At 39.4% G+C, this 25,450-nt stretch overlaps 1 protein-coding gene and 1 pseudogene across 1 annotated transcript in view; both read left to right on the forward strand.

Moving 5' to 3' along the window:
- MYO1D (myosin ID) overlaps positions 1–25,450 on the forward strand; it is a 449,506-nt gene that overhangs the window by 340,622 nt on the left and 83,434 nt on the right. The window lies entirely within an intron of this gene.
- On the forward strand, positions 6,472–7,199 carry LOC102874458 (annotated as a pseudogene).

Here is a 25,450-nt window from a genome sequence, read left to right on the forward strand (position 1 = left end):
ATGCTGTTGGTTGTTGATGAGTCTTCCTCCAATCCTGATGCCACATTCTTCATAGAGTCCAGCCTCCTGATTCATCTGTTCCTCATATAGTTCTGATCTGACTATGTGGATCACAACAAATTTTGGCTAACATTGAGAGTGAGATTCCCAGAACACTTGATTGAACTCATGTGAAAACCTATCCTTAGACCAAGAAGCTGTCATATGAACACAGCAAGGAAACACTGCAAGATTCAAAATCAAGACAGGAGTACATCAGAGATGTGTCCTTTCTCCATACATTTTCAGTCTCTGTGCAGAACAGATCTTTCAGGCAGCTAGTTATATCCATCATTATCCTTATTTATTTGTTTATCTATCCTCTTCTCCTCTGGGATCTCTGGTGGCCTAATGGTAAGGAGCTGTGCTGCCAACCCAAAGACATGCAGTTCAGATCCACGGGAGAAAGATGGGTAATCAAGATTGACAGCATCTCAATGCTGGAGGGTCAGCAATGAGTTGGTTCCAACTCATAACACATAGCACATAAGCACATAACAATGACTCCTCCTCAACAAAGTGCCCTCTTTGAGGTCAAAGAGTGTACTAGACAATTAATTTATGTTTGCAGAAAGAGTAGAATGAGAGAGGAGAAGATTATCAGCATCCCTATTAAACAAGCAAAAACAAATTAAAAAATCTACTGTTACATGTCTACCACAAGCTCAGATCCTAGTCTTCTCAAAGCAGTTTATTGCCTAATGTGACACTGTTGTAGTGTATGCTAAATATGGGTGGCTGGCTGCTTTAGCCTCTCTACTTTTTGGTATGTTTTAAATGCTTCATAATTTTAGAAGACATGGCATATTCTTTCTACTTTATCAGTTTCTGCTCAGCACAGTCTTTAATCATGATTCAAAGCTAACCCTTTTCTGGTATTTCCTTCCATACAAATCTTGAAACTAAAACCACCTTGTGTACATATTAACTGTTTCCCCACCTCTTTAAGTCTTAACTCAGCCTGCACCCATTACTTCTGCTTTCTCAGGTGCCGACTCACACATTTAAAGCTTTCTTAAATAGTCAGCATAGATGCCATCTGTGAACACCTGATACAGATCTGATGAATCCCCAGCTGTATTACACAGATCAGAAATTCCACTCGAAGGGGAGCAGGGTCCAAAGTCAAGTATGCTTGGAAAGCTAAACTGGGTTCCTTATTGCAGGACCTCTTAGGACCTTTACTATATCTTGTTCATTTTCAATTATGCAAATAAAATAAAGAGGTTTTAGCTATACTGATATAAAAGCATATCCAACCCAACAACAACAATAAATAAATCTCATTATTTGAGAAATAACATTTTATAAGCTAGGTCCTTGGAGACAAGGATTTTGAAACTGTGTCTCACATACTTTGGGTATATTGCCAGAAGAGACCAGTCCTTGGAGAAGGATATCATGAGTGGAAAGGTGGAGGGGCGCCTCAAAAAAGGAAAAGTCCCAGATGAGATAGATTGACAAGTAACAGAAGGTAATGGGGATAGGTAACAATGTAGAGAGAGCTCAGTTGGCCTAGTGGACAGAAAGTGATGCTACCAAGCCAAAGGTGGGTGATTTTAATTTCCAGCACTCAGGCCTGGTTTTGGTTTTGGTGAAACATTCTTCTAAGTGACATAGCACCATTCTATCCATTTGCTGTACAGATGTAACTCATGGTTGCTGTGATGCTGAACACTGTAACACTGATGTGTCAAATGTGATAATGATTACCCATGGTGGACAGTGTTTGGTGGAGCTCCCCAATTAAAACAAGCTTGGAAGCAGGAGTGGCATCCATTTCCAAAATAGCTTGTCTCCGGAAACCCTATGAACTTGGAGAAACAATAAAAGTTATACAAAAGTTAAAAAATAAAAAAAGCATATCCAAAACACATTGTGAAGTGGGGGGAAGGGGAATCAAGGTGCAGATGGTATATATAACACACCATCATTTGTGTAAGAGTGGTTTAAGGAGATACATATATACACATACAATATATGCATGTATACCTACAATATATGCATATATATACAATATGCATATGTAAGAAATGGGTGCATACATACATATACAAGAAACAGGAATTTGTCTGTGAATAAGGGAGATGGATACTAGAAAGGAGAGGTTGGAGGAAGGTTTATTTTGTAAACTTTTTGCAACAGATATGTGTATTTCTTACCTAAAAACCTATCAATAAAATAAATGGCAGCTAGACTTAAAGAATATTAAAATTATTCTGAATGCATGATTCTTTTCTTTCCCTATTTATAAAATGAGGAAAGAACAAAAGAGCTTTCTAAACAAATGCTGATTCTAAGCAAAAAGTCCTGACATTTAAATATCTTAAAATAATCCCAAATGAAACCTCTTAGAATATTATTATTTAAATATGGTTGACTTTGTGCCGCATGAACCTGAGGGGAAGTGTTTGGTTTTTTTCCCTTGTGGTCATAGTCCAGTGGTTTGCCAGGTCCGTTTGGTTTGCAGAAGTTACAAAGATTACTGATTTGACCCTCATCAATAACTGCCTACCAAGGTCCATCTTTGCTTGTAGTAAACATTTAGTCTTACATTAGCTGCCATAACTTTCGAGTCATAGAATCTCTGCAGTGATAAGCTGTCAAAGGACCCAACTGCCCTAAGAACTGTTCAGGCATTTTCCTGTCTGTATTCTGAAGACCTCTGTGCATTACCTCTATCTCATGAATAAAAATTTCTTAATTTCCTATTCTCTCTCTGTGGATGAAAGCCCAAACCTAATGCCATCAGCTCCTTGTGTTTTGTTGTTGTTATTTTGATTGTTTTAGTAAGCAGTGCCTTTAATATCTGCTTAGTTAAAGGAGATCTGTTACTGCATTGAAGTGAACATTTTCTTTGATTCTCTGCTGTGGTTCATATGTGTTCTTTTTAGCTCACACTTGAAGCTGTGGGTAGACTCAGAACAATGTGCATGCAGGTCCCTATTGGCAGCAGCATAGCATTGCTGCGGCCTGGAAATCCACATGAGGGAGCAGGGGAGATGAGGCGATCCTGGAGAGTCCACCTCCCATAGGCCTCTTCTCCCGCACTTCCTGTCCAGGGGCACTGCTGCATGCTGCCTCCTGCTCTTCCCACAGTGTTCCACAGCTCTGCCCACTACTCCACATACATGGTTCGTGACCCTTGGTCTGTATTTCCAAACGACTTTCCCTGAGTACTTGGCAAGTAATCAGAGTAATTTACATTCCAACTAAAAATATATACATAAAATATATTTGGAAATAATATAGGTATGTTGTTGTGTACTATCAAATCAAAACTGGCCCATAGCTGACTGTTAGACTAGTTTTCAAAAGGAGTTAATTGTGTGGGAGGAAACTGCCGATCCTTCTGCAGCAGAGCATTTGGTGGCTTTGAACCATGTGCCTTACGCCTTTGGGATTGCAGCACAGTTTCTTACCATTAGGCCACCAGAGGTCCCTAATAGAAGTATGGATAATTAAATCATTGTCCGTATGCATTTGCCCAAACTGATAGACCTGTACTACAAAAAGAGTGAGTCTAAAAGAAACTATGAGGTTTAGTTAATAATAATCTATCAATCCTTCAGATGATATTCCATCAATTTCTGGAACCTCTTTCTTTTCCCCCAAGACATTCTATGCAGCTTTGATTTTCTCATTTAGTACCTTTGGTTCTTGATCATATGCTATTTCCTGAAATGGTTCAGCCTCAACCATTTCTTTCTGATACAATTACTCTGTGTGTTTTATTTTCTTATAATACTTAATGTATCATTTACTATTTTGTCCACGTGTTGTTGCTATTGTTTGCCATCAAGTCGAGCATGACTCATAGTGACCCTGTGAACAAAAGGCTGGAACCCTTTCTATAAGTATCATCATTAATCAAAGTTTATAGAATTTCCAGAAGCATCTTGTTTAGGAAGTAGATGCCACTCCTCTTCGCCCATAAAATCCTTTAATATTACAACTTGAGGCTTCAGTTTTTTCTTCATTTCTTTCAGCTTGAGAAATGCCAAGCATGTTTTTCCTTTTTCATTTTCTATCTCCAGGTCTTTGCACATTTTGTGATAACTTTGTTTTGTCTTCTTGAGCTACTCTTTCAAATCTTCTCTTTCATTCCCACAACTCATTCAGTCTTCAGTAATTAGTGTTAAATGAATCAAATCTACTCTTGAGATGGTTTCTTACTTCAAGTGGAAGAATGCTAAGTTATGTTTTAGCTCTTGTTGGGCTTAATTTTCTTCAGCTTCAATTAGAATTTACTGATGAGCAATAGATGATCTATTCCACAGTCAACCCCTGGCTTTGTTCTAACTTCTGATATTGAGCTTTTCCACTGTCTCTTTTTTTTTCTCTCTTTTAACAGTTGTCAATCTGATTCCTGTGTATCCCATCAGAAAACTACTCCATCTCTGTCTTTACAATAGGCTCTTCTCCAAGGAGGCAGCTATTCTCATATTTTGAGTGCTGTCCAAGCTTAGGGCTCACCTTCTGGCACTGTATCAGACAATGTTTCACTGTTACTCAGTTGTGGTATAAATTGAAGTGTTCCAGCAAATATATGCAGCCCTGTATGTGCTCACTCATCTATCCTAACAGATTTGGCTCAGCAATCAAGAAATCAAAAGATAGGTTGCATTGGGCAAATCTGTTGTTGGTGACCCTTTTAAATTCTTAGAGAGCAAGGATCCCAATTTAAATATTAAGTGTGTCTGACCCACACCAAGGTCTTTTCAGTTGCTTAATATGCCTGTAAGTGTTTGGTAATGAATAAGAAGAATCACTAGCAATACATGGCAGTCTCCCAATAAATAATTGTTGAATACTAAGGCTGACTGATGGGACTCATTGGAGAAAAAGACAATAGGATGTTTCTAGCGCTTCCGCTGCCTAAGAGAAAAAAATCAGTCCTCCTGCTGTGTGAGTGAAAGACAGAAGCCTTTATGAGTACCTCCTTTCTTTTCCTGATTCCAGGATTGAAGCTCTAGGCAGCCAAATGCATCTGGGGACAAGATTTATTTTAAGACATTAAATGAACACCTTAAAGGAGCCATGGGCTAGAGGAGCCAGGAGGATATTCTATGATGGGAGTTGCAACTTTAAATTGATTTTTCTTTAACAAGTAAAGAATCAAAACTAATGTTAAATTCTCTTTGTCAGTAAGTTGACAAGTAAACAGGATATGGGGATCCTTGCTAAGATTAGCAGTTTTGTAATAAGTAAAAGTCTTTAAAACCACAACTAGAAGCTCTACATATGAGCTCACTCTCTAGCTTAAAAGCTGAAAAACCGATTGTAAATGAAACACATGGGAGTATAGGAATAGACGAGTCTACATAATACATAAATAGGCTTGATGCTGGATATTTCTACATACATATTTGGAAGTGTTTCATGTTTATCAATGTGTATATGTGTATATACACAACCACACACACATATCTAGAGAGAGAGAAGAGTATTGAATACACACACACATATGTACACACACACACACACACACACACAGAATTGAATATATGGACTGCTAAAAGAACAAACAGATTCATCCTGGAAAGGATTAAACCGGGCTGCTCTTTGGAGGCAAGGACTCTGAAGCTTCATCTGACATACTTTGGACATGTTGCAAGGAGGGACCAGTCCTTGGAGAGGGACATCATGCTTGGGAGGGTGGAGGGACAGCACAGGAGGGAAAGACGCTCGATGAGATGGATTGACTCGATGACTGGGATAATAGGAATAGGTGTGTCAGAGACAATTATGTTGGCTCAAGATAGAGCAGGGTTACAGAGTTGTTGTACACAGGGTTACTATGAGTTGCAGGCGACTTGACAGCACATAACAACAAATATATACGTGTGTGCACTCTTTATGTATTGGAGCACATTAAGTGGCACAATTATAGAAACTAGACATTGGCGCTGAACCACTGGACTTAAAAGCTAATGACCATAATCTCAGGGGGCATCTAGATCCATTGGCAAAACACAGAAATAAAGATAATGTTCTGTATACTAGTCTGAGAAGTAGCATCTGCTGTCTTAAAAGCCTGTGCACAACTGTAGAAAAAACAGCTGTTAGTCTTTTCCTGCCTGGAGCAAAGGAAAATGCAGTGAAAAATGAAGACTCGACACAACTAACAGAGAGAACGAAAGGCTCCTGTGAACCACAGCCTCCCCTAACCCAGACCAGAGTTAGATTGTGCTCAGCTCCACAACCAACCACTCTCACCAAGACCACCATAGAACGTCCCAGTTAAAAAGGGCAAAAGACGTAGGATAATATTCAAAATAAAAACAAAAGACTAGATTTACTGAACCCCCAAGACTATTGCCTTGAAACTGAAAATGCACTTGAAGACCACCTTTCAGGCAAGTAATAGACGAGTCTACAAAATAAAAAGTGTTCCCATCAAGAATTTGTTCCTAGAGGCGGCGGGGGAAGATGGCGGCGAATGTCCCACAGCGGGCCTGGACCGTGGAGCAGCTTCGCAGTGAGCAGCTGCCCAAGAAGGACATTATCAAGTTTCTCCAGGATTACGGTTCAGATTCGTTTCTTGCAGAACATAAGCTATTCGGAAACATTAAAAATGTGGCCAAGACAGCTAACAAGGACCATTTAGTTACAGCCTATAACCATCTATTTGAAACTAAGCGTTGCAAAGGTACTGAAAGTATAAATAAGGTATAGGAACAGGTGAAAAATGTGAAAGTTAATGACGACAACCCCAAAGAAACCAAGTCTGAAGAAACCCTGGAAGAGGGCCCACCAAAATATACAAAATCTGTTCTTAAAAAGGGAGATAAAACCAACTTTCCTAAAAAAGGAGATGTTGTTCATTGTTGGTATACAGGAACACTACAAGATGGTACTGTTTTTGATACTAATATTCAAACAAGTTCAAAGAAGAAGAAAAATGCCAAGCCTTTAAGTTTTAAGGTTGGAGTTGGTAAAGTTATCAGAGGATGGGATGAAGCCCTCTTGACTGTGAGTAAGGGAGAAAAGGCTCGCCTAGAGATTGAACCAGAATGGGCTTATGGAAAAAAAGGACAACCTGATGCCAAGTAAGGGCACGTTGTTTTGTTTTATACCAAATTTACCTTGACATCTTCAACAGAATTCCACCAAATGCAAAACTAATTTTTTAAGTGGAATTAGTGGATATTGATTGATCTGAAGAAAGATAAAAAAGGCATTGAAATAACATTAGTTGGTTACTGTTGTGTTTAAGACAGATTTCAAGGAGTCAAGTTGAAATCTGTTTACTTGCTCTTCATTTTTGAGAAATGTATCCCTGTAAGTCTAAAATATTTTACTATGACTCTAAAATATTGGTTAAAGAAAACATATTTTTTTTTACCCTGTGTTGTAAACCAAACGGCTCAATACAGATTTATTCACTGTCTTTATAAAAAAAAAAAAAAGAATTTGTTCCTTAGAACAACCAAATGTAGGAGGTCAGAAGGGCAACACTGCCCAAATCCAAAGATGAGAAGACAGTAGGGGACAGGGAAACCTGATTAACAGAAACAGGGGAACCAGGGAAGGAACAGCAAGTACTGACACAGAATTTGCAACAATTGTTATAAAACAATTTCTGAATGAATTATTGGTTGGAAAACTAATATGGTATGTACATTTACTTTCACCTGTTGTTGTTATGTACTGTCAAGTCAGAACTGACTCAGATCTGACTTCCCAACAGGTTTTCAGAGGCAGTAAATCATACAGGAGATTGCTATCTTTCCTACAGAGCAGCTGGTAGATTTGAACCATATGCCTCAGATTGGCACTGCAGCCCCTCATGGGCAAACAATAAAGTTCTTCTTTTTAAAAAAAAAGGAAGGAATCTGGAAGAATCTGTATCACCTTTTGTGATAACAACAGGACTGAATCAAAGCCTGTGATGAAGAAAGTCATTACCAGTGTGAGAGATGTAGACTATACAACTTAAAAAGAAAAGCATATTGCTGAAAGGGATTTCTAGCTGACAATTTATACTATAAAACTCTCTGATTATACTTTAAAAAGCATTCAAGAAAGTATAGATTCTACATACACTGATCAAAGATGAAATGAGAAACTGAGATGAACAGGATGTGAGGTAAGAGAACCATCCAGTTGCCATTGAGTGACTCTGACACCTGGTGACCTCCTGGTGACAGTCAGAGGAGAGCTGTGCTCCTTGGGCATTTCAGTGGCTGGTTTGGGGAAGTACATCACCAGGCCTTCCTTCCAAGGGACATCTGAGTGGACTCGACCATTTCAGCCAAGTGCTTAACCTAGGTAGGCTGTCTGTAAAACAGATTTATTCAATGATTTGAATGGTGTGAGAAATGTTTCTAAAGAAATTAATGTACATTAAAATGTAATAATTGGGTGGTAGGGTACTACAGAAGTTAGAATCATTGATGTGAAAGAAAAATTTGAGAAGATCTCTCAAGGAAAAGAAGAGAACAAGGAAAAATAAGGATGAAGAAGCCAGATATCATAAATTTTACATTCCAACAATAGGTATATGAGGAAGGAAAGAGGATAAGCTAAGAAAAAGCAGTGCTGTATTTCATCAATTTTAAGAAGTGCAGTTTTTTCACATTTTAATCTCTCTGAAATTGGATGTGACATAGTTGGTGGATTTTTATAATTAATAGACAACAGTTTGCATTTCTTAGCCATGATCTCTCTTACAGAGAAGGCTCCATAGCTTCAAAACTATGTTAATTTGAAAACTATCTTCCTATCCTGGAAATTTAAAACATATTAGAAAAATCTTTTCCTGTGCATGAAGACATACTGTCTGAAAATCTAGTGTCCATTTTGTTACTATAGTGACCTTTTCTTATTTTCAGGGATTAGCAACAACAAAAACAAGTGTGTGTATAAGTGTGCACTTGTATATGCACTAAAGAAGACTCCCTTATAAAGGTACAAAGCTGAGAGTGCCTCCTTTTTTTATAGTATTAATGTCAGGATTAATGTCAGTGGAGCAACATCTTTGGTCTTTTGATAAAGAAAGGTGATGGCCCAAGAATTATATGCCTAATCATGTTGTTGTTTGTGTTTAAAAAACAAACATGTGAAGCTGGGATTTTTTTGGAAGAGAAACACTGTGATCAATGACTCAACTGTTGTCACCCTCTCGGTCTGTACTGCTCTTGGGTGCCAGCTTCACTCGCCTACAGCGGCTTCTTCCACATGGCTAGGAACGTCTGCCAGCAATTTCCAGGATCTCATTTTTCAGCTCCGCCACCAGTGAGAAATAAAGGATCATGCTGTCTGGGCCATTGTCCAGAAGTCCCAGGGAAGTGTTCTGACTGATGCATAACTGTGGCTGGAGTGGGATGTGGACTTACCATGGGTGAGATGCCTATCCCCGGGACAGCCACATTTGCCAGAGATGTTAGGTCTTATCAGAATATGGATTACTCCAATAAAACCAGAAAAAAGGAGCATTTTCTGGAAGGGAATGAGACAGAACTGGATGGAAGGGCTTGGGGTTGAAGTGTTTGAGGCTAATTACTTTCCAGAAAATAAAAGGTACAGCATTGTTTTTCATTAAGAACACATAGAAACCATATCAAAGCCCATCCAAATAAGTGTGGTTAATTCTGCTATTTCTATAAAGTGACCGAGGATGTTGCTATGGAAAAGCAATGGCAGTGTTCCACCGTAAAGCATGGGCTGTGTCTACAGTGACGTTACTAAGGGGCACTTGATGGAAAGGCAAACTCCTAGGCTCCTCCTCATTCTTCTAAATTGTAGTATCTACCGTTCTGCACCTCTAATAAGCTATCCAGGTGGTCCCTATGCACAATAAAATTTGAGGGTCATTCGCTTCATGAAACTTGATCCAAAAAATTTATTAGGATGAACACATATTTTGATACGTTTACTTTGCTGAAACCTTTTTTCATAAAAGTAGCGTTTTTTTTTTGCAACTACAATCCCAGAGGTGCACGGTTCGAATCCACCAGATGCTCTGCCTGGGAAGGAGGGGCAATCTCCTCCTGTAGTCAGATCTGATTTGACGGTACACGCACACACACAAAAAAATAAAATTAAAAAAGTAGCTTTTTTTAAATCAAGCCACTAAATGTCCTTTTTAAGAAAAAAAAAAGGTTCTTGTTACCAAGTAAAGTACATATTAAACATCCTTTCCTGTCCAGTAAAGAGAATGGGAGGGAGGAAAGAGCAGAGTCTGCTAGAGAAGAGACGAAGGCAAGGTGGAGATTAAAACTCCGATGAGGATTGACAGATAAATTGCACGATTCTGCTGACCACGTCTCCGGCCCCAAAAGAAGCCATCTATCAGCTTCAGGAGTTGCTGGCAATTAACTCTAAGAAGACTGCAGTGAGGACCCACCTGCCCATTTCTGGGTGGGAAAACTCCCTCCTGCAAATAGCTTTGTACATAATGAACTTAACCCATTTAATAGGGTTGTAGGTAATGAACTTAACCCATTTATATGCACTCATCCTCATCTGCTGTACCCAAGTGAACAAAGAGAAATCGTAAAAGTTTCTGGTATGTCTAAGCCAGGACTGAAATCAAACAGCTTTGAGGGCCAGCTGATATTCTCCTAGCCTGAGAGCAGTCGTCTGACTGTCCATTCTCTCACTGTGCTGTGTGCCCATCTGCATCGAGAAGTGGCTTCTCCTCAGACAAAGCACCCTTAGAGGATATGTAGGGACATAGCATTGCTTTCAGCTTTCCCTGCTCTCAGGAGGTAGATTTTCTGGGGATTCTGGTGTAGATCAAAGATGATTATTTTTCTCACATCCTTTTCTGTTGGAAGAGTAAATCCAAAAGTACTGCAGGAAATCTGAGCATCCTCTCAGCATCTCTACAGGTAGATATTATATGTTTAAAGTTTATTACGTTTTTTATAGGCCCATAGCACTAAACCATAAAATAGCTGTTTAAAAGAAGGACTTCCTGTGAGGTACTTAAGAATTCACCAGATGATGAGTAATTTCTGGTTTATGCGATCCTTGAACTTTTTTAAAAAATTGAATATCAAGTACAACTCTTTAACTTAATAGGATTTTTTTTTAAAAAAAGCTTTCTTCATGTATTTAATTCAAATCTTATTAACTCTATAGAGGTTGGGATTTTATGTATTTATAATATTACATAAGCAAGTATTTTATCTGAAACAAGCAATGCCATTTGTCTTTTGATGCCATCAGTCAGAGCATTCACTGATTACCCACTGTGAGTCAGGCCCAAGTGATAGGAGGGGGGTCAAAGATGAACCATTTGATCCTTTTTCTGAAAATACCTTTTATTTAAAAAAAAAAAACACACAAAACTTGTTATTGAAATTTGAATGAAAGTTCACAAAGAAAATTGACTTTCCGTTCAACAATTCACACACAGTGCTGTCCAAAACATCGATTACCCTCTTCCGCACTCTTCTTACTCCCTCCCTGTGTTTTCCATTTCCACGTGTCCTTCTTGCCTAGCCCTCCTGCCTTCTAAGTGTTATCCCTTGCCAAATGCTGCGCTTTTGATAATCTATGATTGCTTGATCTAGGTATATGCTTCCCTTATACAACTATGCGTATACTGTATCACTCATTGCTATTGAGTCAGAAGCAACTCATAGCAGATCTGCCAGGTTTACAGAGGCAGAGTGCCCACCTTTCTTCCATGGAGCCACTGGTGGATTCAAACTACTAGAGAGATACCACATCTGGGTTGGCAGTGCAGTCCCCTGTGGACCACACCTTCAAGAGCTCCCGTATACCATATAGACCTGTCTATTATTTGGCTAAAAGTTGAAGCAGAGGGGTAAGTCAGGTCACTTCCAGGCTTGAAGGGTGACTCAGGGCCATAGTCTCAGGAATTCTGCCAGTCTTTATCAGACCAGTAACTCTGATTTTTTCTCTCTGATTTGTAATTTCATTCCACATTTTTCTCTTGTTGTTATTGTGTACCAGAGAGTCAGGACCAACCCATAGCTGACCCCCCAGTGTGTTTTCAGAGGCAGTTAATCACACCAGAGGAGATTGTCCATCCTTCTCCCATAGAGCATCTGGTAGCCTTGAACCATATGCCTTCAAGATTGCAGCACAGCTTTGTGCCACTAGGCCACCAGCGCTCCCTTTCTCTTAGACTTCATTTCATCTTATTTGGAAGACATCACATACCCAGTACTGCCTGCTATGGGCTGTGTGAAGCACGATAGTGAACTGGCTCCTTTCACCTTGAGAGTTCTAGAAGCTGTCAGGTGGAGGAGAATGGACAAGATTTTTCCCCAGACAAGGAAACAGCACATACAGAAGCTCGATGAAGAAGTGGCATGGCTCACTTGGAAATTTGAGCATTTACAAGTGTCATGTGAAGAGAATGGCTCTTCTTTCACTCATGAACAAGTAAGCCTTTTCCTTTGGAAATAAGCACAAACAGGGAATTTTAAGTTCAGCTAAGAAAAAGAGGACACCTGCTACTTTATTCATAAAATAATATTCTAGGCTAGGTGTCTCACTTCTGTAGACATTGGAATTGGACATCCACTCTCAGGACCTGCTGGTAGACATGAAGAACAAAAGAGCTGCCAAGATCCTGGAGAAAGGGGACCTTTATACTGTATCACTTCCTTTTAATTGGAACCTTCTTTTTTCCCGAATTTGCAGAAATAAGAGGCAGATTGTTGGTGTTGTTGGGTTTTTTTAGAGCTTAAAAGTTTGAAAAACAGCCTCAGAAAACAAATGCTTCAGTTTTATTTGCTCAATTATTTCCACACAGCACATGTTTCTGACAAGGCCCAGGTTTCTCTCTATAAGAAGGAAAGGTTTGTTTTGCTAAATTCAGACTCATCCTTTGGCCTTTCTTAAAAGGGTAACAGCAATTACTTCCCGTTAGCTTCTCTTTGACACGTACAGGAATTGGTCCAAGCCTTATTTTCTTCACATTTCAGTCCAAAAGAAATAACCAACATGACATTTATGGTTTTTAGAAAAAGCATTTTATGCCTTTCATATTTCTTCTTTTTGGTCTTCTTTTTAAGTTTGTCTTTTAAAGGCTAGCATGGCAATATTTTTATAATCATAATGTATTGAATGTGTGACCAGAAAAGTTATTTCCATTTTGAGATTACTTTTTAACATGTTATTAAAAATAAAAACAACTAATAATCAGCAAATTAAAATAATTTTTCACGGTGAGGGAGGGGGTAAGACCCAATCTGATTCATTCAAACATCCTTGGTAACAGAATCATTACTAAATTAAATGAAGAGTTATACCTGGTCTTGAGGAGAAAGAGAGCTAGTGATCGCATTAAAAATTAAAAGCGTCTGGCTGAGGGTAGAAGAAGATAAATTTAGGTGTAAAATGGAAAAGGAAAGAAGCCTGTACCATTCCAGATGACTCAGAGAACTCCTTGTCGGGGGGCGGGGGCGGGGGAGGGGATCGGGGAACAATTTGTTAAAGCATATTCTACTGCTTGTTAACCAAGAGGAATTTCCAAACCCTAGCTCAGCCTAGCTAAATTATGCCGTTCAGAATTAGTAACTTCTGGTTTTCCACATCTGAGACTTCTTTGATGCATGGCAATTCTTGGCCTTCCCTGTATAGCATATGCATTGAATTAACAAGCACAGTAGAAATGAGTATTTGACAGCAAACAGACGATATGACTTCTGGTCCTAAGTGCCACCCGCTAGCTGTAAGTCCCTGAGCAAATCAACAGGTTTTTTTGTTGTTGTTCCCTAGTTTAAATGTAAAATTAAAAGACTGCATCAGATTTGCTCATTCCTTTGAAAAGTATTATTTCTGTAGGCTTAATCATATATCAGACACTGTCTTGGGTTTAGGGAGGCAAAAGCTGAGCTCCTGTCATCAAGAAGCTAATGGCTGATCAAGGAGGACAGATACATAACTTATTAAATAAAATACAAGATAATAAGCTTATAAGCACATAAACAAAGTTTCTTAAAGCATAGAAGTCAGAAACCTCTTTAGAAGGAAGTGAGAGGTGGGGACGATGTTGCAGGAAAACATCATCGAAGAGAAGTGATGTTTGTTCTGGGCTTAAAAGAGAACTCTACATTTTAAAAATGACTGGTAAGATGCTACTGCAGCCAAGATAAGTAACAAGAATGAGACATGTGCTCCTTCCTGACACAATCAGAAAACAGACAAAATGTATGAAAGAAGCATTTCCAAGGCACTAAATATCAGGCAGTGAAGAACAGTAATCTCTGAGAGACAGATTGTGGTACCTGGAAAGGCGAAACCTGGCGGACTTTGGAGACCAAAGTGGCTCGAGTTTGCAGACAAGAGTAACAGAGGGAAGAGAGCTACACAAAGACTTCTGGGGGTTGACTAGGATCTCTTTAAATAATCGTCAGTGTGTGCATATGAGAGAACAGCCTGAGAATAAGAAAAGAATAAAAGAACCATCCAGAAAACTTAGAGGCAGCAGTGCATAGTGACTCACACAGGGCCAGGAATAGTGCCTGTGTCCAGCAACCAGACTGAAACTCTCATCATTCATAGTTTGTAAATGGAGTGCACATATGGGTCTTCCTTCAGTAGTAAGAAATAACTGATTCCAGACCGAGCACTATGGTAGTATAACCTAACCAGTCTTAAAAAGCAAGATCCACAGGGATCAAATTATTACCAGTTAACTTAACACAAATGTACACACTTGATGCCTCCCTGACATCAAGTGAATTCCAGCTCATAGCAACCTTCCATCAGATTTCCCAAGGCAGTAAATTTTAATGAGAAGAATCTTAATCTTTCTCCTGAGAAACCTCTAGCAGATTTGAACCACCAATGGCCTTTTGATTAGCAGTGTAACACCATACAGACTATGGTACCAGAGCTCCTAATTTTAAAAAAAAAATACTTATAGGAATATAAAAACCCCTAACATCTAAGTAAGTAGAATTCATAATTTCTAATATCCAATAAAAAATTAGCAGGCATGCAAAAACAAAAAAAAATGCAACCCTTAATGAGAAAAATCCATCAACACCAGTCAGAACTGTCACAAATGTTAGAAATAGTCAAGAAGAATGTTAAAATAGAAGAGGTGTATTTTTACGTTGTTGTTGTGTACCATCAAGTCAGAACCGACCCATAGCTGACCCTCTGGCAGGTTGTCAGAATCAGTTAATCACCCGGGAGGAGATTGGCCATCTTTCTACCTCAGAGCAGCAGGTGGCCTCAAACTTCGTGCCTTCAGAATTGCAGTGCACCTTTTTACCACTAGGCCACCACAGCTCTGACTTTATTGTATCAAAAATCATTAAATACATGGAAAAGGTTTTAATAGTTGAACTAAAATGAAAACTACAGTGTCTGACATGGGAAATGCACTGGAAGAGATTAATAGCATATTAGTCATTGCAGAAGTAAGGATTAGTGAGCTGGAAGACAGCAATATCGTGTGGTCGTCATTGTTAAGTGCTGTCGAGTCGCAGGTGACCCATAGCGACCCTGTGAAGGAGAGTTCTCAATGCTTGTGTGACATAGCAATATAAGTGATCCAAAATGGAAAAGATAAATTAAAAAAAAAAATAACAGATCATAGTGAACTATAGGATAACTTCAAGTGGCCTAATATATGTGCCATTGGAATCCCCAGAAGACTCTGGACATGCAGTGGTTAAGCATTTAACTGGCTACCTAGAGATCAATCATTTGAACCTACCTATTCAAATAGTGCTTTTACATAGTGGGAAGGTGGGGCAGTGTGCTTTCACAAAGATGTACAGCCTTGAAAACCCTACCAAGCCATTCCACACTATCCTGTAGGGTTTGCTGTGAGTTGGCGTCAGGGTCCTGAATTGAAAGAAGTGAATGGTCCATTGATCCTCTGTGTTAATGGTCTCTTTCCTTGTGTCTTTGACTTGCTTCCCTCTCCTTTCCTTCAGACAAGAAGAAACTAATGGTTGCACCTTAGACAACTGCTCACAGGTTTTTAAGTCCCTGGTCACTCCCCACCCATGAAAGGTGTAGAGCATTGTCCTTGTGAACTGTCACGCCAATTGATCTTGTGTTTTAAGCCCCCCCACACACACACACACTCCTTACCATGTAAGGTGTAGAGCTTTGTCTTTGTGAACTGTCATGCCAATTGATCTTGGTGTTTCCTGAGATTGTGGCCAGAGGACCCAGGACAAGTGGCCTGTTCCCTCAGGGTGTTTGATTATGTTTAAGAAGTTTATGTAATACTGTCCTCTATTGGCTCTATACGTAGATGTATTTACAGCATACACAGATACTCGTGTTAAACCGTCATCTGTAAAACCTATGAATTACTGGGGGCAAATTCCCTTTCACTTGCCCATATCTGAGCGTCTATTTATGTATCCACTTGAAGATAAATGTTATTGCTGATAATGTGGGTAGTGTGTGCAATGACCTACTACTGTCCTTAACTTTTACACAATTCTATATCTTTTTCTACTCTTTGATGGCATTGTACTAATCTTCCTTGTGTGGTACAGCCTTCCTCTTCACCCACCTTCCTATGTGTCTATTATCTAATAACATATTTTCCCCCCTCCCCTTACCCTCCCTTCCCATTTCTGGTAGATATTTTTTTTTAAAATGGTTTGTTCTGTTTGTACACTTTTCCGGAGCTTTTTAAATATTAGTGCAGTTAGCCAATATTTGTCCTTTTGTATCTGACTCATTTCACTCAGCATAATGTTCTCAGATTCATGCATGTTATACAATGTTTCATTATTCTTTAACATTGCTTAACATTCCATTGTATGTTTGTTTAATAGTTTGTCTTGCTTGTTCAATAGCTTGTCTAGCCATTCTTCTGTCAATGGGCACTTAAATTATTTCCATCTCTTTGCTATTATAAACAGTGCTACAGTGACCACAGGTGTGCATAGGTCTGTTCGTCTCCCAGCTCTTATTTCTTTGGGATAGATACTTATCAATGATGCCAGGTCAAATGTTACTTCTATAGTCAACTTTTCAAGGAGGTACTATGCCATTTTCCACAGAGGCTGTACCATTTTATAATCTGACCAGCAGAGCATAAGAGCTCTGCCCTCTCAACACCCTTGTGTTTGTTGGTTTCTTTCTTAATGAACTTTGCTGTTATTATTGGGGTGAGGTGATACCTCATTGTCATTTTGGAACTATAGTGGAGCAGTCAATAGCATGGTGCACTGCTAACCAAATAACTCAGAGTTTCCAGGAGCTTAACCCAACTATGGTTGCAAGAGAGAAGATGATCTCCTCCTCTTGTTAAGATTTGTGGTAGTGGTTAGGTACCACCAAGTTGACAATGACTCATAGCAACCTGTGGACAACAGATCAAAACCTTCCCCAACCCTGTGCCATGTTTGCCATCTCCTCCATGCCCATGCCCACTGGTACAGTCACTGTATCAATATATCTTGTTGAGGGTCATCCTCTCTTTTGCTGACCCTGCATCTTTCCTAGCATAATGTCATTTTCCAAGGACTAGCCTCTCCTGAAAACATGCCCAAAATATGTGAGAAAAATTCTCACCATCTTTGCTTCTAAAAAAACTCTAGTTGACTTCCTCCAAGACGTATTTGTTCTTTTAGCAATCCATGAGATATTCATACTCTTCACCAACACCACAATTCAAAAGCATTGATTCTTCTGTCATCCTCATCCATTGTCCAGCTTTCAGATGCATAGAAAGAAATCAAAAATACCATGCATGGCTTGGATAAGTTGCACTTTAGTCTTTAAGCTGATGCTGTTGCTCTTTAGGACTTTGGCAAGGTCCTTGACACCAAGATTTCTTGATGGTTTCTTCCAAGGGTGTTGGTTGTGGATACAAGTAAAATGAAATTTTTAACATTTTAAAAGCTTCACTTTTTCTCCATCTATCATGATGTTATCTATTGGTTCAGTGGTGAGGAGGGTTTTTTTTCCTTGATGTTGAGATGTAATCAATATAAAGGCTGTAATCTTTGACCTTTCTCAGTAAGTGCTTGCCTCTGGGAACTCCAGGGGCATAATCCATAGAAAATTGCACTGCTTCCACCAGATGCTCTGCTGGAGATGGAGGGACAATCTCCTCCTGTACCAGTCAGATCTGGTTTGACAGTACACACACAAAAAAATAATAAAATAATTTTTTTTTTAAAAGTTGCACTGCTAACCTGAAGGTGGTGCCCTTCTGGCAGCTTGACTCCACCAGCCCACAAAAGAAAGATGAGCAGTTTCCTTCTGTGAAATTTATAACCTTCAAAAACCTACTAGAAAGAAGCTCTGGTGGCCTAGTGGCAAGAAGCTGCCCTGCAATCCCAAAGGCACTCTATTCGAATCCACCAAATTATCCGCTGGAGAAGGAGGGTCAATCTCTTCCTGTGCCAATTGGATCTGATTCGACTGTAAACAACAGGGGCGGGGGAGGGGCAGGCAACAACCCACTAGATAGAATGTACAGTCCATGAACATTAAAGGATCAGGACAGAGAAGGATCAACCTGAGAAGAATTTATGAAAGAACAATATGGCTATTGCAATCAGAAGGAGAAGTAGACGGACAGAAGAGGATTGAAGAAAGGGGGACAGGGAATATGGAAATTAAGTATATAAAACGAGTAAATAAATCTGAATTAATGCATAAGATACAATGTATGTGCATAAGAAAGAGCACTGATCAGTAGTAATTCTGTAAAACACAATGTATATGAATTATTGGTTAAGACACAATGTGCATGATGATGCACAAGGTATATGAATGAGTATATGAAGGCCAGTATTAAAAAAGCAATCAACAACAACAACAAAACCACTAAATGTTCGGCTCTGAGTCTAGTGCAGCTCTCTTGATGACAAGAGAGACACATTGAGATTTACAGGCTCGGAAACCCAGTGGAGGGTCACTGTGAATAGGAGTCACCTCGCTGACATTGAATTTGGTTGGGATGGCCACTGAAAGACCATTTCCTCATGTGTTCATTGACTGCCTGAATGTCTTCTTTGGTGGAATGCCTGCTCATGTCTTCTACCTGACTTTAATTAGATTCGTTTTTGTTGTTTAAATTAAAATTGGGTGTAAATTTGAGATTAATCCATTACCTGAAATTTGTCTGATTGCCAAATAATATGTCAAAATCTGTGGATTCTCTTTCACTTTATCTGAGTTTCTGAAGATCAATTATTGTCCTGCAGGACATTAATCATGCCTGATTATTCAGACTGAGCATCTCTGAATCTCCAGGCATGGCAGGTGGCCGAGATACAGCATCACTTTTGAGTGCATGTTTGGATGAACAGGCCTCCCCACCTTGACTCTGGGTCCTTAGTTATTTGTGAAGTATAATGGCCTTTCTCAGGGTGGGGACTACAAACAGTGTCCACTTACTTCCTCAGGAGCCTTCTGAATTCCCTCAGAGGGTGAAGGAACTTGGATATTTGTATGTGGCAGAGAATGAATCAAAACTATACTTAATATTTCATGACTTGCATTCACTTTTTACCTTTTCACACAACAAACCAGCAGCTCCCTTGGTATTTCTACCAGAGTTCTCGTAGCATGTGATATTTAGTAACCAGTATTTAGGACAAGATTTAACTACTAATACTAGTAGTTTAAAACTACTAATAATTTTTCATATATATCTCTCTAAAATATTGTATTATATTGAAAGGAAAAAAATCTCTTTAAGAGGTTAATAGACATCAAGTTTATGAAACAAAATGTCTTAAAGGAATAGTAAATAAGGCTAGATCATTTTAGTGTTTCACAGTACTTTCAATATGGCATGAAGTAACATGAAGTCTCAAACTTTATGTCATTTGATTACTGTTGCTCAACTCTGTTAGTGAAGAAAGGACTTTTAGTCAATTTATCTTAATCCACAACTGTCTCTACTATATGATTTTAAGTGTCATAAATAAAATCCAATTGGGAGGGGAGACTCAATAAAGTAACATTTTTTTAAGCATTTCTTTTTTTTGGGGGGGTGATTGTTTTTTAATTTAGGTTGTTTATTTTTCATTTCAATGAACATCTACAGAGATTTTGGAATTCCATTTATTCATTGTTGCACCCTTCTCCCCGTACAAACCCCTCCCCCCTCCCCCCCTCCCGTTTGCTCCTCTCCTTGAAAAGCAAAAGAAAAACTCCCTCATTGGTACACAATCCCCCCGCACCTCCCCAAACCCCACCCCCTACCCCCAAATATAATCCACTCTGCAACCCTCATTGCATACTCCTACGATAAAAATAATGCCCTAAAATATAATACTTTTAGACTATTCTCTCCCCCATAGACTTCAATGCCGTAAACATATTTCATCCACTTTTTAGAGTAACATTTTTAAGGACTGAAGGAAAATGTATGGCTGAATCTCAAAATAATGTCCCTTATGAGGAAAAAAAAGGAGCTCTGAGGATTTAGTGGTAAGGTGTTATGCTGCCAACCCAAAGGCACACAGTTCAAATTCATCGGCTACTTCATGAGAGAAAGATGGGCAATTTCCTTCATGCTGTTTACAGCATCCAAAAACCCTCTGGATGGTCAGCTATGAGTTGGTTCCAACTCAGTGGTACACAGCATCAAAGAAATCAACTTGAAAGAATTATATAAAATTCTAGAAAATGCAAGCTAAGCTATAGTGGCTGAAAGAAGATCCTTGATTGCATAGGGACATGGAGTTGTATGTAAGGGGACGATCAAAGAAGGGGACTTTACAAAAAAGTCATAAGAAAACTTTTTGGAATGATGGTTATGCTCATTATTTGAAGATAGGAATGGCTTCATAAGTATATGCATATCAAAACATCATTTTTTATACTTTATACATATACTGAGCTTGAGGTGCTCACAGAGGAAAAGGAGTTGGGTCATTTCATGATCACAAGTTGAATTTTTCCTGCTGCACAGTTCAAGAAAGCTAGGTCCAGAGATCTGCTCTGTAATGAGAACCTGAAGATCTAGTCGTGGTTGTTCTCATCTTACCCAGGTGATGCTGATTCCAAGATAAGCATGAGTCTGAAGCTGTCATTCTATTGTTAGCTGAAAGCAGTGATTCTCCAGTGAGAAAGATGATCATAAAGGATGAAGATACAGTTTTCAAACCCTACAGCCACGTGTCTTCCCATGCCCTTCCTCCTGGAAACTCACTGCCCATGGAGCCCGCTGTCATTTGGTTCCATTTTATTGACCTTTCATGTTTGGGTAAATAAAAAAGAGAGAGAGCGAGTGTAAAGCCACTAACAGACGGAAATATTTTCACCAAGTAACTTGTTTCCTCTATGTAAGGCTTCAAAGCCATATTCTACTGCTTTCTTATATATAGTTCTGCCAAGCACTCCTTATGTTTTGTAAGTCCAAGCGTTCTAATAGCTAACTCAAGGGTCTCTCTGAAACTTGTTTCTGAATGCTGAAAGCCCATCTGCTGGATTCATTTTCAGACACTTATTTTCTGCTGTCACTAGTAAAGCTAAATTATATTCTTTATTTTGTGACTAGACTGTCAGTCCTTGGGACATAAACTCAAGATTATTGTTAGTTAAATGATAGCCATCTGTTCAGAGGAGCAGAAGCAAACCTGATAGCAAACCTTCAGCAAAGGGGAAAACACCAAGCACCTGGCAAACCTCAGCTCATTGGCAGACAGAGCCTCCTGTCTCTGTCCTACATCACGTATCCTTTTTAAAAGAGGAGCAGTAGTAAGTTAAAGCTGACATAAGAGTGAGAAAATGTTAATCTTAACTCACAGAAGCACAATTCCCAACCACCTAAATCACTATCTTATCACTTAATCCAATTTTGGTGGGTTTTTTGTTTGCTTGCTTGTTTAAAACTTTCCTTATGATATCCTGACCCAGCATGGGTTATCTTTGATAGTATTGACAATTTTCTTTACTTTTGTGCTATGAAAACCTGTTCACCTTCCTTTCATGAACGATGGGTTTAAAAATCAGAATTGTCTCCAGAAAGCCTTGCAGGTGACTCTAGTGCTGAGTCCTCAACTGCTCCATGTTGCTTTTCTCCTGGGTAGAGAAATAAGGTCAGGAAAACTAGCTCCCTTCTGATATGAAGCCTTAGCGTCTGTGAACTTACCATCAGTCACAGGTACTTGGAACCTACATAGCAACTAGGCCAGAGCAGCCCGCTTGCCAGCTCTGCAGAGTTCTTTGTCTTGCACATTTGTGAAAATAGATATTTTGACATGTTTCATCTTTCTTCTGCCTGACTCACCCCTGATTTACCTGACAGTGAGCTAAATTTATTGCTGTTCTCTTCTCAGATTTTATTAGTGAATTCCCTCAGTAGGTAAGAAGGAATCAAATGTAAGACTTTTTTTGTGCTTTTGAGGTTCCTGTCTGCCTTGTATCTGTACCTCCACTGCTGTGGTCTCAGTGCTCAGATGATAAAAACCAAAGCAAAAACATGTTCCCTTGATAATATGCACAATAGGCCATTTTGAAAATTCTGTTTTCTCTTCCATTGTTATGGATGTGCTGAATACTGTGGATTGATTGTCAGTAAAGGGAATTGAGCAGAGAATCATCCTGGGAATTCTGGAATCTGTATAATGAATTTACTCCTGACTCTTCAATATAGCTATCATTTTTCTGAAGAGCAGGATCTAAGCAGATTCTGTTGAAAAGAAATAGAAATCTTAAGGAGAGAGTGGAAGGAAACCAAAGTTAGTGCAAACATACCCCAGAGGGAATTACAGTAACTACATGACAAAGCTCCATCTCACATACGTTGCGCAAGTTGCTTGGAGATGCTGTTCTTTGGAAAGGGATAGTGTCCTTGAAAAGGTGGAGACTCAGCAAAGAAGAGGAAGACCCTTGATGAAATGGATTTCACAATGACTGCAACAATAGGCTCAAGTGTATCAGAAATGTGGAGGATGGTGTGGAATAGAGGATTCAGATCTGTTGTTCATAGGGTCACTATGAGTCATACTTGACAGCACCTAACAATAATGACCATGGTATTCATTGCCTCCGAGGGAAAGGGAGGGTCCACTGAACACCTGGAACACTAATTATGTATCTTATGGACTGAAATAATAAGACCAATATCCCTAAGTCACCCTAGAAATCCAGGTGGTGTGGACATTGGTCCTGCCAAGGGTCGACTCAGAATCAGATACTTCTTAATTATTTGCATTGTATTCTGGAATATTCTCTTTAATGCTGCTTAGTTGTTGTTCTTGTTGTGTATCATCAAGTCAAGTACGACTTGACTTATGAACAACAGATCTGAGCCCTCTCCTATTCTGTGCCACCCTCACTGTCTCAGACACACTTGCACCCACTGCAGTGGTCACTGTGACATTCCTCTCTTTCACTGACTCTCCACCTTTCCAAGCATGATGTCCTTCTCCAAGGAACAGCCCAAAGTAAAGAGACAAAGCTTTATCCTCTTTACCACCAAGGAGCACTCTGGCTGCACCTTCTCTAAGACTTATCTGTCAGTTCTTTTGGCAGTTCCAGGTCTTAGTTATCTAATGCCTCTCTATATCATATCAGTCTATAAAAGAGATATCAAAAGTAGGTGGCTTAACAAATATAAATTTCTTCTTTTACCATTTAGTAGGCTGTGCTGTGGAGAAGCTCTGTCAGTTCTGGAGAAATGTCCTTTTCTCCTTCAGCATCTGTAGGTCTGGTGTTCCCTGGTGATATCCATTTGCCTTGTCCAGTATCAAAGAACTGCCTCACAAAATGACACACTCCACTCCTGGCAATTCTTTCTTGATGACCTGCCCCTTTCAGGTCACTTTCTTCCCTTTTTATCACTATAGTGAGATAAAAATATATTATCAGCCACACCCTAGGGAAACTCCCTTAGCTTTAGTTTAGAGTTGTGATGGAGTTAGGAATGTTGCAATCCACCTCAGCCCTCTTATAACTACTTCTTTATCAGTTCATGGGGAATCAATACATAGCTTCCACATTATAGCACCTACATACATGCATTTTAAAATAAATGTCAAACGCACTGCCATTGAAGTCAAGTTCCAACTCATAGTGACCCTCCATCGGGTTTTTGAGGCTGTAAATCACAAAGTTCTGAAGAGCAATGGTGTCACTCTGGAGATTAAAGTGCGTCTGGTACAGGCCATGGTCTTTGCTACAACTTGTTATGGAAGGAGAATTGATGCTTTGAGCTGTGGTGCTGGAAAAGAGTGTTGAAGGTACCATGGACTGCTAGGTAAACAAACGGATTCATCCTGGAAAGGGTCAAACCAGGCAGCTCCCTGGAGGCAAGGATTCTGAGGCTTCATCTGACATACTTTGGACATGTTGTAAGGAGGAACAAATCCTTGGAGAGGGACATTGTGCTTGGGAGGGTGGAAGGACAGTGCAGGAGGAGAAGACCCTCTATGAGGTGGATTGATTCAGTGACTGGGGTAATTGGGATGAGTGTGTCAGAGGCAGTGCGATTGGCACAGGACAGAGCAGAGTTTAGGGCTGTTGTACACAGGATTGCTATGAGTCACAAGAAAATCGAAGGCACGTAACAACAACAATAAATCACAACAGGAAACTGTCCATCTTTCTCCAGTCACTGGTGGATTTGAACCAGCAGATGCCCACTCTGTGGGTTAGCATCACATTTCACTAAGAGCTACACACCAGAGCTCCAATCATGCACTTTGGTGTATGTAATTCAACCCACTACAGCTTGGCATTAATGAACCATGGTATTATGTATAAACTCTAGGTTTTTCCATCAGAATTAGTGGTTTAGGTTTTATTTCTATATATCAGTTTTCTTGGTTTTATTAATGGCAATAATAATACTGATTTTTGCTAAGATCCTACTATTATAAATCAGTATCTTTATATAAATGATCTGATTTAATCTTCAGTGTCATTCTATCCAAATGAGACATTTTTATACCCATTTTATTGGTGAAGAAATTGAGGTTCAGAAAATATAAATTCTTTTTCCCCAAGGCTACAAGGCCATATATCTAGTAGACAGCAGAGCAGAGTCGGACTCAAACCTAACTCTCTGAAACCAAAGCTCTTGATCCTTGAAATCCACTATTCTTCTATTTTAGCTGGGAGCCTCAAAAACTGAAAAGCAGTGTTTCCTGACTCTCTGAGGGTTTCTGCTCCTCCCTCATTGTGTGTGTGTGTGTGCGCGCATGCACGCAAGCACGCTTTTAGTTTCATTTCTTCAGTGAAGTGAATAAAAGTGAGCCCCTACTCAAAAGTGCTGGACTCTCTCTAGATAATTGGTGCCAGCGATACAGCAGTAAACCCAACAGTCTTCTTTACCACCCGGCACATTTTACAGATAATGAAAAGCAATTACAATTGCATGGAGAGCCATGAAGGAGAACTATGGGCTGCTGTGAATAAGGGATTTGCTAAGAAAATTACCAAGAAAGGGACACATAGAGATAACTATTTAGCCTGATCAAAAGAGGAATTTGTGGAAACACTGTCTGTATTCGAAAGAAATAAAATTGAATTT

The sequence above is a fragment of the Elephantulus edwardii genome, unplaced genomic scaffold (assembly GCF_000299155.1).
Source record: "Elephantulus edwardii isolate Elephantulus edwardi_28Jun2011 unplaced genomic scaffold, EleEdw1.0 scaffold00094, whole genome shotgun sequence".
Lineage (NCBI taxonomy): Eukaryota > Metazoa > Chordata > Mammalia > Macroscelidea > Macroscelididae > Elephantulus > Elephantulus edwardii.